Consider the following 13,896-nt stretch of genomic DNA (forward strand, 5'->3'; position numbering starts at 1 on the left):
AGTCCATAAACAAAGCTGATGGAGAGACTTGTGGTGTTCAAGAGTGCTGTTGGCCCAATTGGGTGGGGTTTAGTGTAATGGCTCTCTTCTCCACTAGATGGTGCTGCTTACTTACTGGGTTTCATTGCTGTGGTGAGCGTAGGTGTGTATGCGCATGTGCTGGAGGGGTGACAATGGCATCCTTCAGCTACCAAGTCTCTAGTATCAGAACTCTGTGTTCTTCCCGACCAGCAATGAAGCAACCCTCCTTTGTCTCCCACCTCTATCCATTCCCCACTTCTACACTGTCCGTGAATAAGCCATCAGTTTGCAAGGTGGCACCTCCCTCCCAAAATTTATCTCAGATGGGGCTGTTGCCTAACCCCTCACTTCTGATGGTCCTGCAGCTTTGACTCATTGAGATCCTCTGGGGAAGGGTCTCACCAATAATGGTCAGGTGCAGGCCTGCCCCCAGGAACGTTTGCATGACAGTGCTGCTGCCGATGCCCAGAGACTGCTGCTTTGTGCCAGTCTTCCCCAGAAAAAGTTCCTACAATCGTGTAGACACAGCGTTTCAGGGATTATGGAAAATCACCACACACATCTGGTGCCAGGCTCCACCCTTAGCATTCTTGTTCCAACATCAGCAAATGTGGCTGCTCTCTGGGGTCTAATGGGACCTTTGCCTCTGGGGAGGCCACATCACCTCTACCAAATGTCATCCCAGCAGGGGAAGCACCTCTCCCCATGTAGCCCGAGGACACTCAGACCTTGCTCTCTCCTTCTGGAATTTTCCCTTCCCACCAGAGCACCACAATGTGTTGAGCTGTGGAGTTTCAGACTCTACACCCTCCCTGTTTATATAGTCTTAATGGAATTTAAACCCTCTCCTTTCTCCTTTCTCCCTTTTTTGTTCAGTCCCTTACATCTGTTTCCACTCTTCCTCTTTCTCTCCAGCTGCTTTGGGGGGGTTTTTTCCCTTAATCTCCCCCATCTCTGTCCTCTGTCTGCAAGAAAAAACAGCTCTCTGCCCTCAGTAGTTTCTCTCTCCCCCAGTTCACTTCTCTGCTTTGCATACCTGCTGAGTTCTGTGGTTCAAGTTGTGCAGATCATTGTGTTACTCCTCAACTCAGTTTCTACATGTGCCAGATGGTTTGGTGTTGATCTTGCTGCATTTCAGGGATGAGAGATGCAAAAAAAAAAAAAAAACTTCCATGCTGTTCCACCATCTCGGCCCTTCCATGAAAGTTTGTATTTCTAGACAACTGGTCATTAAGGTAAGGAAAAACTTTGGTTATATTTTTTATAATAAGCAAACTAACACTCTTAAGAAAATGTTTTGTCCCTTGTAACAGAGAGAAAACATAAGTTTTAATGTTGCATCAGTATCCTTTTGATATGAAAACTCATTCTTAAAAAAAAATCTTAAATAAAATCAATTTTGGCATGGCTTGCAAGAATCCAGGAGGGTTTTTCTTCTGTTCTGATAGCAGTGTAGCTGGTGAGCAGTACTTCATAAGGTCCTTCCCAGCGAGGTGACGGCACACATTTTCTTCCAAAGATCTTGAGGTCCACCTGGTCTTCCGGTGGACAGATGTGGCCAGCCTCACCAGTTGGTGGAGGCCATGCCTCTTTTCTCTGTTGGCAAGGTGCTTCAGGTGTACTAGAGAGTCCTCATCTCGAGTTAGTCATAGCATCATATTGTCCAGCCACGGATGGAAGATTTAGAGATGCCAGTAGGCTTTGACAACCAAACACTCTTTCAAAAGGGGTCAGTCCGTGTCCCCTGTTTGGAGTATTCTGGATCCTAATAAGGCTCAGGAGCAAAGTGTTTGGCCTTTCATGGTTAATTTCTTGATATTTATCTTACAATCCATCTTATGTCTAGATTTTAATGTTCCATTTGCCCTGATAATTGAAGATAATATATGGTATGAAATTTTAATGTGTACCCCAGAGATTTTGCAAGCAGGTGGTTTACACCTTCTGTAAACAGAATGTTTTGTCTGATTCAAACCATAAGGAATGGCATTTCTCCATAAGGAGAAATGGAGGTGTTAATTTCTCTATTACCTGCTGTGGCAGTGCCACATCTAGTCAGAGAGCATCAGCCCATCTGCTGAGCATGCAGACAGTGACCAAACAGTGAGACTGCACAAGGCTTGGGGCACATCTATCAAATCCGTCTATACAATCACAGAGGGCAGGTGGGCGTAGGAAGCCTTCCTGGGGTGTGCTGATTTCTTCCAGAGATTTCCCGGGATTTACAAATCATTCACTGGGAAATCATTTGGTCAGGAATGTTGTGGATGCCTGGGCAAATCCAACTGTCTTTTTGGTCCTTCATTATCTTTGTGTCCAATTTGGTGGGTGATAAGTGTAAGCCACAGGGTCAAAAGAAAGGGTGCTCTAGGAAGTCCATTTGGCCCACTGTATAATCCATCTGATAGTTGTTTGACACCTTTTTGTATCTGACTGTCCTTTGTAGACTGTGGGGCATTTGCCGGGTAATGAATACTGTCAGTCAGGGATAAAGGCAGGGTTCACAACTGGGTGGAGAAAGAACAAGTGGGCCTGTTTGGGGTGCATACTTACAGCTCTGCCAACCCTATCATTTTCTAAAGATGCAACATCAGCTGTCTTAGTATGCGCTGAACAGTGAACAATGATGGTTTTAGAAGGAGGGTGAATAGTGGTAATATGTCAGCAATTATAAGCATTTTAGCAACGGAAATAAGATGACGGAGGGTTAGTTAAAAGCGCTTGTTTGTAACGGGTCTGTCATGTTGTAGAGAGGTGCTATGATTTATGAACTTGTAAGACAGCAGGCACCACGTGGGGACGCACAGGTGAATAGGGAAGCTTAATGTCAGAGTGCTGGCTATGTCCATCAGGTGGCAGCTGTGGCCACCGCAGGAAAGCATGGGGCCATACCTGATGCCACAGTGTCTGATGGGCATGAGATGTGTGCTCCTGGTTGTATCTGATTGGCAAAATGCTGTCCCAGAAAGCATGAAGCAACACCGTTCCTTTCATTCAGTATAAATGAAAGGGCTTGTCAAAGTTACGTAAGCTAAGAGCTGGGGTGTGGACAGAGCCAGTTTTAAGGCTTCAAAGGAGGTTAATGCCTCTAAAGTCCATTGATATCTGAGAGAAGAGCATACAAAGGTTTATCAAACATTGCAAAACTAGGGACCCTTTGGAAGCAGTAGCCAGCTGCCCCTAAAGATTTATGTAACTGTGTTTTCATTTTGGGGAGAGGGATGTACATAACTGATTCAAGAATACTTGGAATAATGGGGAAAAGCTGAGAGGTTTCCCCCAAAGGTCAGGAACATGACAAGGATGACCACTCTCACCATTACTATTCAACATGGTATTGGAAGTCTTAGCCTCAGCAGTCAGACAACACAAAGGAAGAAATGGCATCCAAATCGGCGAGGAGGAAGTCAAACTTTCACTCTTTGTAGATGACATGATGCTCTGTATGGAAAACCCAAGATTCCATCAAAAAACTTCTAGAACTGATCCATGAATTCAGCAAAGTCACAGGATATAAAATCAATGCACAGAAATCAGTTGCATTTCTATACACCAATAATGAAGCAACAGAAAGAGAAATCAAAGAAATGATCCTATTTATGATTGCACCAAAAACCACATTATACCTAGGAATAAGCCTAACCAAAGACGTGAAAAATCTATACACTACAAACTATAGAAAGTTTATAAAAGAAATTGAAGTAGACACAAAAACATGGAAAAATATTCCATGCTCTTGGATGGGAAGAACAAATATTTTTAAAATGTTGATACTACCCAAAGCAATCTACATATTCAATTCAATCCCTATCAAAATAACACCAGCATTCTTCACAGACCTAGAACAAGCAATCCCAAAATTTGTATGGAGCCAGAAAAGACCCCAAATAGCACAGCAATCCTGAAAAAGAAAACCAAAGCAGGAGGCATCACAATCCCAGACTTCAAGATGTATTACAAATCTGTAAAGACAGAATGGTACCGGCACAAAAACAGACACTCAGATGAATGGAACAAAATAGAGAACCCAGAAATGGACTCACAAACGTATGGCCAACTAATCTTTGACAAAGCAGGAAAGAATATCCAATGGAGTAAAGACAGTCTCTTCGGCAAATGGTGCTGGGAAAACTGGACAGAGACATGCAAAAAAAAAAAAAAATGAACCTGGACCACTTTCTCACACCACACACAAAAATAAACTCAAAATGGATGAAAGACCTAAATGTAAGACAGGAGGCCACCAAATTCCTGGAGGAGAAAGCAGGCAAAACCTCTTTGGCTTTGGCCACAGCAACTTCTTACTCAACACGTCTCCAGAGGCAAGGGAAACAAAACTAAAAATGAACTATTGGAACCTCATCAAAATAAAGAGCTTCTGCACAGAGAAGGAAACAATCAGCAAAACTAAAAGGCAGCCGACAGAATGGGAGAAGATATTTGCAAATGACATATCAGATAAAGGGTTAGTATCCAAAATCTACAAAGAACTTATCAAACTCAACACCCAAAAAACAAATAATCCAGTGAAGAAAACATGAACAGACACTTCTCCAAAGAAGACATCCAGATGGCCAACCGACACATGAAAAAAGGCTCAACATCACTCATCATCAGGGAAATACAAATCAAAACCACAATGAGATATCACCTTACACCTGTCAGAATGGCTCACATTAACAACTCAGGCAACAACAGATGTTGGCGGGGATGCGGAGAAAGAGGATCTCTTTTGCATTGTTGGTGCAATGCAAGCTGGTGCAGCCACTCTGGAGAACAGTATGGAGGTTTCTCAAAAAACTAAAAATAGAACCACCGTACGACCCAGCAATTGCACTACTAGGCATTTATCCACGGGATACAGGTATGCTTTTTTGAAGGGATACCTGCACCCCCATGTTTATAGCAGCACTATCAACAATAGCCAAAGTATGGAAAGAGCCCAAAATCCATCGATGGATGAATGGATAAAGAAAACGTGGTATATATATACAATGGAGTATTACTCAGCAATCAAAAAGAATGAAATCTTGCCATTTGCCACTACGTGGATGGAACTGGAGGGTATTATGCTAAGTGAAATTAATCAGTCAGAGAAAGACAAAAATCATATGACTTCACTCAGGACTTTAAGAGACAAAACAGATGAACATAAGGGAAGGGAAGCAAAAATAATATAAAAACAGAGAGGGGAACAAAACATAACAGACTCTTAAATATAGAGAACAAACAAGGATTGCTGGAGGAGATAGAAGGTGGGATGGGCTAAATGGGTAAGGGGCAATAGGAAGACACTTGTTGGGATGAGCAGTGGGTGGTATTCATAGGGAATGAGTCACTGGAACTAGCCTTGAAATCATTGTTGCACTATATGCTAATTAACTTGGATGTAAATTAAAATATAAATAAATAAATTTTCAAAAAAAGGATATAAAAAAAGAAATATAAATTTTCTGTGCTTCGTCTTTATCAGATTATTCAAGAAAACTGAGTCTTAATATTAAAAGAGCTAAAGTTTGTTCACTATTGTATAACCTGCAGCATTTGCCTTTAAAATCTTTTATTCTTGGCCCTCCTTTCCAGGTGTCATCATGAGAGTGACTTCTTTCTTAAACTCTGCATGGCAATCATTGATGCATCCCCATGATGCCCAGGGAAGACAAGGTGACCCAGAAGTCCAAATACTTCCTTAAGATCATCCATCTTTTGGACGATCATCCTTCATTGTGGGAGCAGACAACGTGGGTTCCAGGAAGACGCAGTAGGCCCGCATGTGTTTGCATGGGAACGCTGTGGTGCTGCTGTGGCATGATTCCCATGATGTATGAGGTCATCTGCGGGCATCTGGAGAACAACCAGCTCTGGAGAAACCGTTGCCTCATATCTGGGTGAATGTGGGCTTTGTGCTCACCAAGGAGGACCTCAGCGAGATCAGGGACATGCTTCTGGCTAAGGTGCCAGCTGCCGCCCATGGTGGTGCCATAGCCCCATGTGAAGTCACTAGCCCAGAACACTTGTCTGGGGCCAAAGAAGACCTTCTTCTCCCAGGCTTTAGGCATCGCCACTAAAATGTCCAGGGGCACCACTGAAATCCTGAGTGACGTGTGGCTGATTAGACTGGAGACAAAGCGGGGGCCAGCGAGGCCACACAGCTGAATATGCTGAGAAACTCCCCCTTCTCCTTTGGGATGATCACCAGCAGGTGTTTGACAAGGGCAGCATCTACAACCGTGAAGTGCTTGACATCACAGAGGAAACTACATTCTCACTTCTTGGAGGGCGTCTGCAGTGTTGCCAGTGTCTGTCTGCAGATAGGTCACCTGATTGTTGCCTCACTGCCCCATCCTATCATCAATGGACACAAGCAGGTTCTGGCTTTGTCTGCATGGACTGGTTACAGCTTCCCACTTGCTGAAGCCATCACCACCACTGCTGTACCTGCTGCTGCCCTCAGCCCTGGCCATAGTTGAAGCAAAGAAAGAGTCAGATGAGTTGCATGAGGATATGGGACTTGTCTCTTGATTAATCACCAAAAAGCAACCAATTCAGCCCATTTTATTTGTGGAACAAGGGAATAAAGGCTCACTTCTCTTCAAAAAGGAATCTTTTATTGTCACTTGGGTTGAATAGTTAAATATTGTTGCATAATGATCTGTGATCCTATTTAATCAAATGTTCAAATATTTTGATTTTTTGTAACACACACTTTCCAAAATCAAATTCTAAAATGAAGTATTTTGACCACAATGCAATTAAAATATTCCAGAGGATCCATGGAACGTTTTCAAGAGATTTGGTCTGTTTATAAAAAGGAAGATATTACACAAATTAGGCTTATTTCTTATGTTAAATTACATAGGAAGCAATGTCAAATAAGGGATACTAACACCCTTAGATTACATTTATGTAGAAATATGTTAATAAAGTAAGTGTTTTAGAAATCATATGCAACTCTTAGAAACCTGATATGTCCTGAGATGTTACTGTCGTGTGTCAGAGAAATAACCAATTTCCTTGTCAGCAGCCTTGTCATGATCTCTCATCAGATCTTTAACCTTGGACATTTTAAATCTTTATCATTTATAGACAGACTTTTACTCAGACGCTTTTACAAAAGCTTCTGCAAATGTGTTTCACCTGCAATGATGCTGATGGGAAGAACTCTTTTCTATAGGCTTCCGAAAACCTTAAGATTGTAAAGCTGAACTGGGTTAAGAATTTCCAGAACGAATGGAAGATCTGGATTGAAGCAGAACAAGAATTAATAACATGAGACTGGATGAATGGAAGATGATTCTCATTTTTACAAATTTTTTTGAAACATTGCTGATTTTTAAATGTTTTTTCCAGTATTAAGGAAACTGTTTTAAGCTATGACTTAGAGCTGTATGATAAAACATGCTTCTATGAAAAGACTGGGACACTTATCTTTTTGTCCCTACCAATCTGTCCAGAATTCAAAACCTTTCAGTGAGTATTCTCATATGTTCATGACAATAGGTTAATTTGCATAAGTTGAATAAGAATCTGCTCTCCTTGTAACAGGACATATTTGGAAACACTGGTTACATCACCAAGACTTTGACAGAAATGTCATATTCAAGGGGGGACTTGCACAGACACAGATATGACCAGACTGCTTGAAGGAACTCAGGCAGACTTTATGGAGCCAGTAAAACCCATTGGAAAAACAGCCTGATACTTATATCTGGGTCTATAAGCAAGGCAGTCAGTTTTTATACATTGTGACAAGGAGACAACAAATTCATGATGAATTAACAGGATGAAGAAAACAGATGTTTGGGACTGTTAATTAATAAGGAATCCTAAGAAACTTTTTCTCATAAGCTATGATTTACAGCAGTTTCATCACCAGGCCAACTTAAAAAAAAAAAGCAACTATTACACTTTGCAAACAAATTGGTCTTAATTTGGCTGTCCTTGGTAAAAATGAGGGTGATTATAGAAAGAAACATTATGTTTCAATAACACACCATTGTGGATATTACAGTCTAATAGAGTTCACTATGAACTGGACGAGATCCTAATTTCTTCTAGTTTCCTCTGAAGCCTGGCCACAATCTCCAAACTACTATTTTCCACTTTTTTTCTATCCTTTTGACTTGGAATCACTGGATACCCAAAACTCCCCTTTTCCTGAAGCCTGCAAATGGAATATGAACAACTTGATGTAACCTTCTGAGAAATCACTGCAAAACTCATATGTAGACAATCTTCATGCCAGTTCCTCTATGAGCCTCTCAGAAAGTCTGTCAGCCTGCCAGTACCTACCTACCTTATCTGCCTAAAGATGCTTTAAGCCCAGCATCTAGAGATTCTTTCAACTGGCTATCCTTGGAACTCAGAAACTGGTTTATAACTGGATCCTTTTATTAACCATTATCTTTCTTGTATTGCCACAGAATTGCCTCTTATTTATTACCTGATTGTTTGAAGCAGAGGCCTCACTCTAAGAAGATACCTGCATTGCCTCTTCCTGAAATGAATTTGACTGAATTGACTCACTGTCTGAACAAAGAGACTGGATTAAGGACATAAAACCATCTATCAGCTCAACTTTGTTCTGAATGACAAGTTTGCTGGGTAAAGGATTCTTGTCTGCATATTTTTCCTGTTCATCACATTGAAAATTTCCTGCCATTCCCTTTTGTCCTGCCAAGTTTCAGTAGATAGGTTTGCTACTACCCTCATGTATCTACCCGTGTAGGTTAAGGGCATTTATCCCTAGCTGCTTTCAGAATTCTCTCCTTATCTTTGTATTTTGCCAGTTTCACTATGATATGTCATGTAGAAAATCAATCCAAGTTACGTCTGAAGGGAGTTCTCTGTGCCTCCTGAATTGCAATATTTGTTTCCTTCCCCAGATTGGGGAAGTTCTCAACTATGATTTGTTCTTAGCTTTGGCCCCTCTCTCTCTCTTCTTCTTCTGGAACTCCTATGATACGGATATTGTTACATTTCACTGAATCACTTACTTCTCTAATTATCCCCTTGTGATTCAGAATGTTTTTATCTCTCTTTTTCTCAGCTTCATCTTTTTCCATAATTTTATCTTCTATTTCACCTATTCTTCCCCCTGCCTCTTCAATTCTCGCTGTCACCACCTCTAGTTTATTTTGTACCTCATTTACAGCATTTTTAAATTCATCATGACTATTTTTAAGTTCCTTGATCTCTGCAGCAATAGATTCTCTGCTGTCTTCTGTGCTTTATTCAAGCCCAGTGATTAATCTTATGACTATTATTCTAAATTCTCGTTCAGTTTTGATCAATTCTCTGTCATTTCCTCCTGGAATTTCTTTTGAGGAGAATTCTTCCGTTTCATCATTTTGGCTAGTTTTCTGTCCCTTATGTGTTTTAAATGCTCGTTATATGTCTTGCACCTGCAAACACTACTATATTAAAGAGGGATCATACGCTGTCCAAGGCCTGGCCTTTCAGGAGGTGTTCTTCAGAGAGTTACTTGCTCTCTGTTGTTGTTACTTTGGTTACTTTATCTCCCTGCTTGTAGTAATGTTTCGGACCCTCCACCAGGTGTGCTTTGGTTTGTTTATTGAAGTAGTCCTGGAAAGGAAAACAAACAGACAAACAAACAAAAAAAAACAACAGAAAAGACACACACACACACACATACACATACACAAAACCAAAAGCAAAAAATCAGAAACACCAGCTACAAGTAAACAATGGGGTGGAGGCAGTGCTGATGGAAGAGGCCTTATCCCATACAAAAAGAGAAATGACAGGGCTGGGGAAGAAAAAAAAAATAAAACTTGACCAGGCAAAGAAACTATAGGCTTAATCCAGAGAGAGAGTAAGGAAAATAAAGAAGGAGGCGGGGAAAAAGAAAAGAAGGTAAAGTTGTCCAGACAGAGAAACTATTAGGCTTAATAGAGACAGAGAAACAAAAGTAAAGAAGGGGGTGGGGAAAAAGAAGAGAAAATAAACTTGATCAAAGAAACTATATGGCTTAATCCAGAGGGAGAGAAAGGAAAATAAGGAAGGAGGTATAGAACATGTATCAAGAGAAAGGATTAAACATGTCTGCTTAAATAGGCCAAAAACCAGGGTAACCAGACTAGAGGAGGGAAGAGATAAGAATAAGAAAAGAAAGGAAGAATATATCTATATAATAAGAATTGTCCGTGAATTAAACCAGGCAAGGCAAAAGCGCTGCTCTGGAGGAGGGGCTATCTCAGCTTCAATCCCACTCCAGTAGATACGCAGTTGCCAGGCACGGAGGGGGTAGGTTTGATGTAGGCAGGTCCCACCTCCACTGTGGGCATGATGTCTGTTCCCTGAAGCGCTCCTCCTATGGCCTGTCAGGTTGTCCAGGTGGGTCCCTGGAAGCAACTCTGCCTCTTTTCCTCCCGGATTCTTGGGGTTCAAGGTCCTTTGGCCTCAACATGGCTTTGTTGGAGAGGACAGAACTTCGGATCCCCCTACTTCTCTACCATGTTGGCCCCTCCCTTCAACCCCTCCCTTTTGAGGAACTGGGGCTTTGACCCACTGAGTTCCTCTGGGGGAGGGTCTTGCAGAGCAATGGCCAGGTGCCAGCCTGTCCACGGGAATGTTCAGGATACCACGCTGCTGCTGGTGCACAGAGACTGTGGCTGGGTGCCAGCCAGCCGCGGAAAAAGTTCACATGATCTTGTAGCAGCAGCAGTTCAGGGTTTATGGAAAATCACAACACACATCTAGCACCAGGCTTCCCCCTCAACATCCTTATTCCAGCACCAGCAAATGTGGTTGTTCTCCAGGGTCTACTGGGATCTTTGCCTGTGGGGAGGCTGCACAGCCTGTAACAAATGTCCTCCCCACAGGGGAACTGCCACTCTCCGTGTGGCCCACGGACCCCTTAGACCTCATTCTCTGCCCCTGTGGATTCGCCCTTCCCACCAGAGCCCCACCAAGTATTGAGCTGAGGAGCCTCAGACTGTGTGCTCCCCCCTGTTTATAGAGTCTTGATGGTGTTTAAACTCTCTCCTTTGTCCTTTCTCCCTTTTTTTGTTCAGTCCCTGCTGCTGTTTCCGTTTTTCCACTTTCTTTCCAGCTGCTTATGGGGAAGGGGATGCTTTTCCGGTACTCTACCCCTGTCTCTGTCCTCTCTCCACAAGCAAAAACAGCTCCCTGCCCTCCACGGCTTCTCTCTCCCCCAGTTCACCTCTCCGTTCTGCGTACCTGCCAAGTTCTGGGGTTCAGGTTGTGTAGATTGTTGCATTAATCCTCAAATCAGTTTTCTAGGTGTGTGAGAGAGTTTAGTGGTGATCTGGCTGCATTTCAGCGATAAGAGACACAAAAAATACTTCCATACTGTTCTGCCATCTTGGTCCTTCTCAGTCATACTTTAATTTTGTTTCAGAAGACTTGAAGAATGAGCTGGTCTTCTAAGGCCAAATAAGGGGAAATTATTTCCTTCCAAGTTGTCAGTGGAAGAGCTGCTTTTTCTTTATATCTTCAGTTAAGGGTTTTCTTTTCTCCCAATATATACAAAATACACCAGTCTCCCATGTCTGGCACAGATCTAGCAGAAACCTGGCCCACCCGCCAGAAGCCAGTCAGGCATCCACTCAGACCACCCTGAGGACAGGTCAATGTTGAAGACAGCTCAACATTGAATGTGTGAATCTTCCAAGAGAGTTGCAGAGCAAGGAATTGTATTGACCAAAGACAGGCCACCTAAAAACGTGGACCAAATATCTGGGCTTACTTGGCTGGGTGACAAAACCAAGCTTCCTAGCTGCCGGAGCCAAATAAGAAGACTCTGAAATCAGCTATTTTGAAACGTGTGCTACTCTCAAAGACTGACAGGACCACAAAAAAATGGAGATGTATGAACATTAACACTATCAATTAACACTCCAGACTTTGAAAAGTACAGGTTTCAATCTCACCTTGTCTATAAACCACACTGCCTTTTTTTTTGAGAGAGAGAGAAAGAGAGAGGGCCCAAGTGAATGAAGGGCAGAGACAGAGGGACAGAGAGAGGGAGGTAGGGAGGGAGGGAGGGAGAGGGAGAGAGACAGGGGGCTCACCTGAGACCGGGCTGGAGCTTACCTGATATGTGACTCAGGCTCATCAACTATGAGGTCATGACCTGAGCTGAAGTCAGATGCTTAAGGACTGGGCCACCCAGGTGCCCTTCTCCTTTATTTCATGTGTCAACAAAGCATGTGGGGTTCCCACCTAAATGGTCAGAACCATATGGACTTGGATACCTGGCTCTTCTGTCACTGTGCTTAGTGACAGCATTTGTTCATAAAATTGTGTCACACCCACATGCCTGTTGAGGAATCATAGAAAATCGGATGATACCTCAGAATTCCAGGTTCTCTTCAGCATTAAAGATCTTATTCCCAAGTTTCAGAGATGGTGAATTAGAAAAGGCAATCCTAAATCTGTCTATGATAATGGAACAAGGAGGGTTCAATACCATTATGCATGCTTTGAAAACACTCCAGTCAGAAGGTAACAGCTTAGCCTCTGGGGGTCTCCAAAGTCATCATGTTCTAGATACCGTGACTGCTTAGCAGGGGGTGCTCGTGCAGTCATCAGTGGAAAAAGTTGCTTTTTATCTAACCCAAATGAAGCACATAATATCTAACTTAAATCTACTTTTAAAAAGGAATTAATATTTTCCATCAGATAAATGAAGCACATTTAATTGGTCGGATCTATTCCAGGATTGTGGGACTCATTTCATGAGGTGTGGGGAAATGTGTTCTCTTCTATTGATTCATCCTCTTGCCTTCTTCTTTCCCAAATGTTTTGAGTATAAATGACACACGATGTTACCGTAGTTTCAGGTGTACAACATAGTAACTTGCCAACTGTATACATTATGCTGTGCTCACCACAGTGTAGCTACCCCCACCCTACATTGCTCTTAAAATACTGTTGACTATATTCCCTATGCTGTGCCCTTGATTCCTGTGACTGATTCATTCCATACCTGGTATGAATGAATACCAGGTACCCCCCACCCTCGTTCACCTGTTCATTCATCCTCATGGTGATCTATGCTTTTCTTATTCTTTGTAGATTTCTTACTGCTCAATCCAAACTGGATTTCTCTCTCCACAGTCATCTACTCAGCTATTTATTATATAAACTTTCAGGGGAGTTTCAGAGGAAGAAACTGTGAGGCCCCAGGGAAGCCACCCCAAAATGTGCCACCATGGCATATTGACTATCTTGAGTTGAAGCCACTTGGGACACAGCCGGTGCAAGAACACCCAGGCTGTCACATGCCTCTCTTGAAAGCAGGAAATGAGTGTCCCATATGAAAGGTCCCCTCCCTGTACTATGAGGTAAAGAGACATCCTTATCAGCAGAGATGGGGCTTCAAAGCTGAGAAAGCTGTAGAAACAAACCTTGTTACTTTTTTACTCATCTACAACCTCAGCCCAGATTCCACTTAGAATTCCTGCAATTTTAAACTCCCACACACCTTTTCTCTTTTTCCTGTCAATTCCTCACAAATTATTGTCTTTGTCCAAAATATATAAGACTGCAAAACAAAACAAAACAAAACAAAACAACAAAACCTGTCTGCCTTGGCCATTTCTTTGGGCTTAAATTCATTACTGGGCCTACCTGCCTATGTAATAAAACTTTGAGGGTTGTTTTTTTTTTTTTTCCTCCTGCTAACCTGTCTCATGTCAATTAAATTCTTAAACCAGTTGGAAGAATTTTGGAGGAATAAGGGTATTTCTTCCTCCCTACAAAACCATTGCATTTTTACTACAAAGAAGTTTATGTATTAAAAACAGAGCACACCTCAACATATGAAAGTAAATTTTATTTTAAAAGGTAAAACTTTCATGCAACTTTTAAACATGAACATTCAGGGGC

At 42.2% G+C, this 13,896-nt stretch overlaps 1 pseudogene; it reads left to right on the plus strand.

The window, feature by feature from the left end:
* Window positions 1-1,154: 1,154 nt before the first annotated feature.
* LOC115499764 lies at window positions 1,155-6,614 on the plus strand (annotated as a pseudogene).
* The last annotated feature ends 7,282 nt before the right edge of the window (window positions 6,615-13,896 follow it).

This window comes from Lynx canadensis, chromosome D4, assembly GCF_007474595.2.
Source record: "Lynx canadensis isolate LIC74 chromosome D4, mLynCan4.pri.v2, whole genome shotgun sequence".
Lineage (NCBI taxonomy): Eukaryota > Metazoa > Chordata > Mammalia > Carnivora > Felidae > Lynx > Lynx canadensis.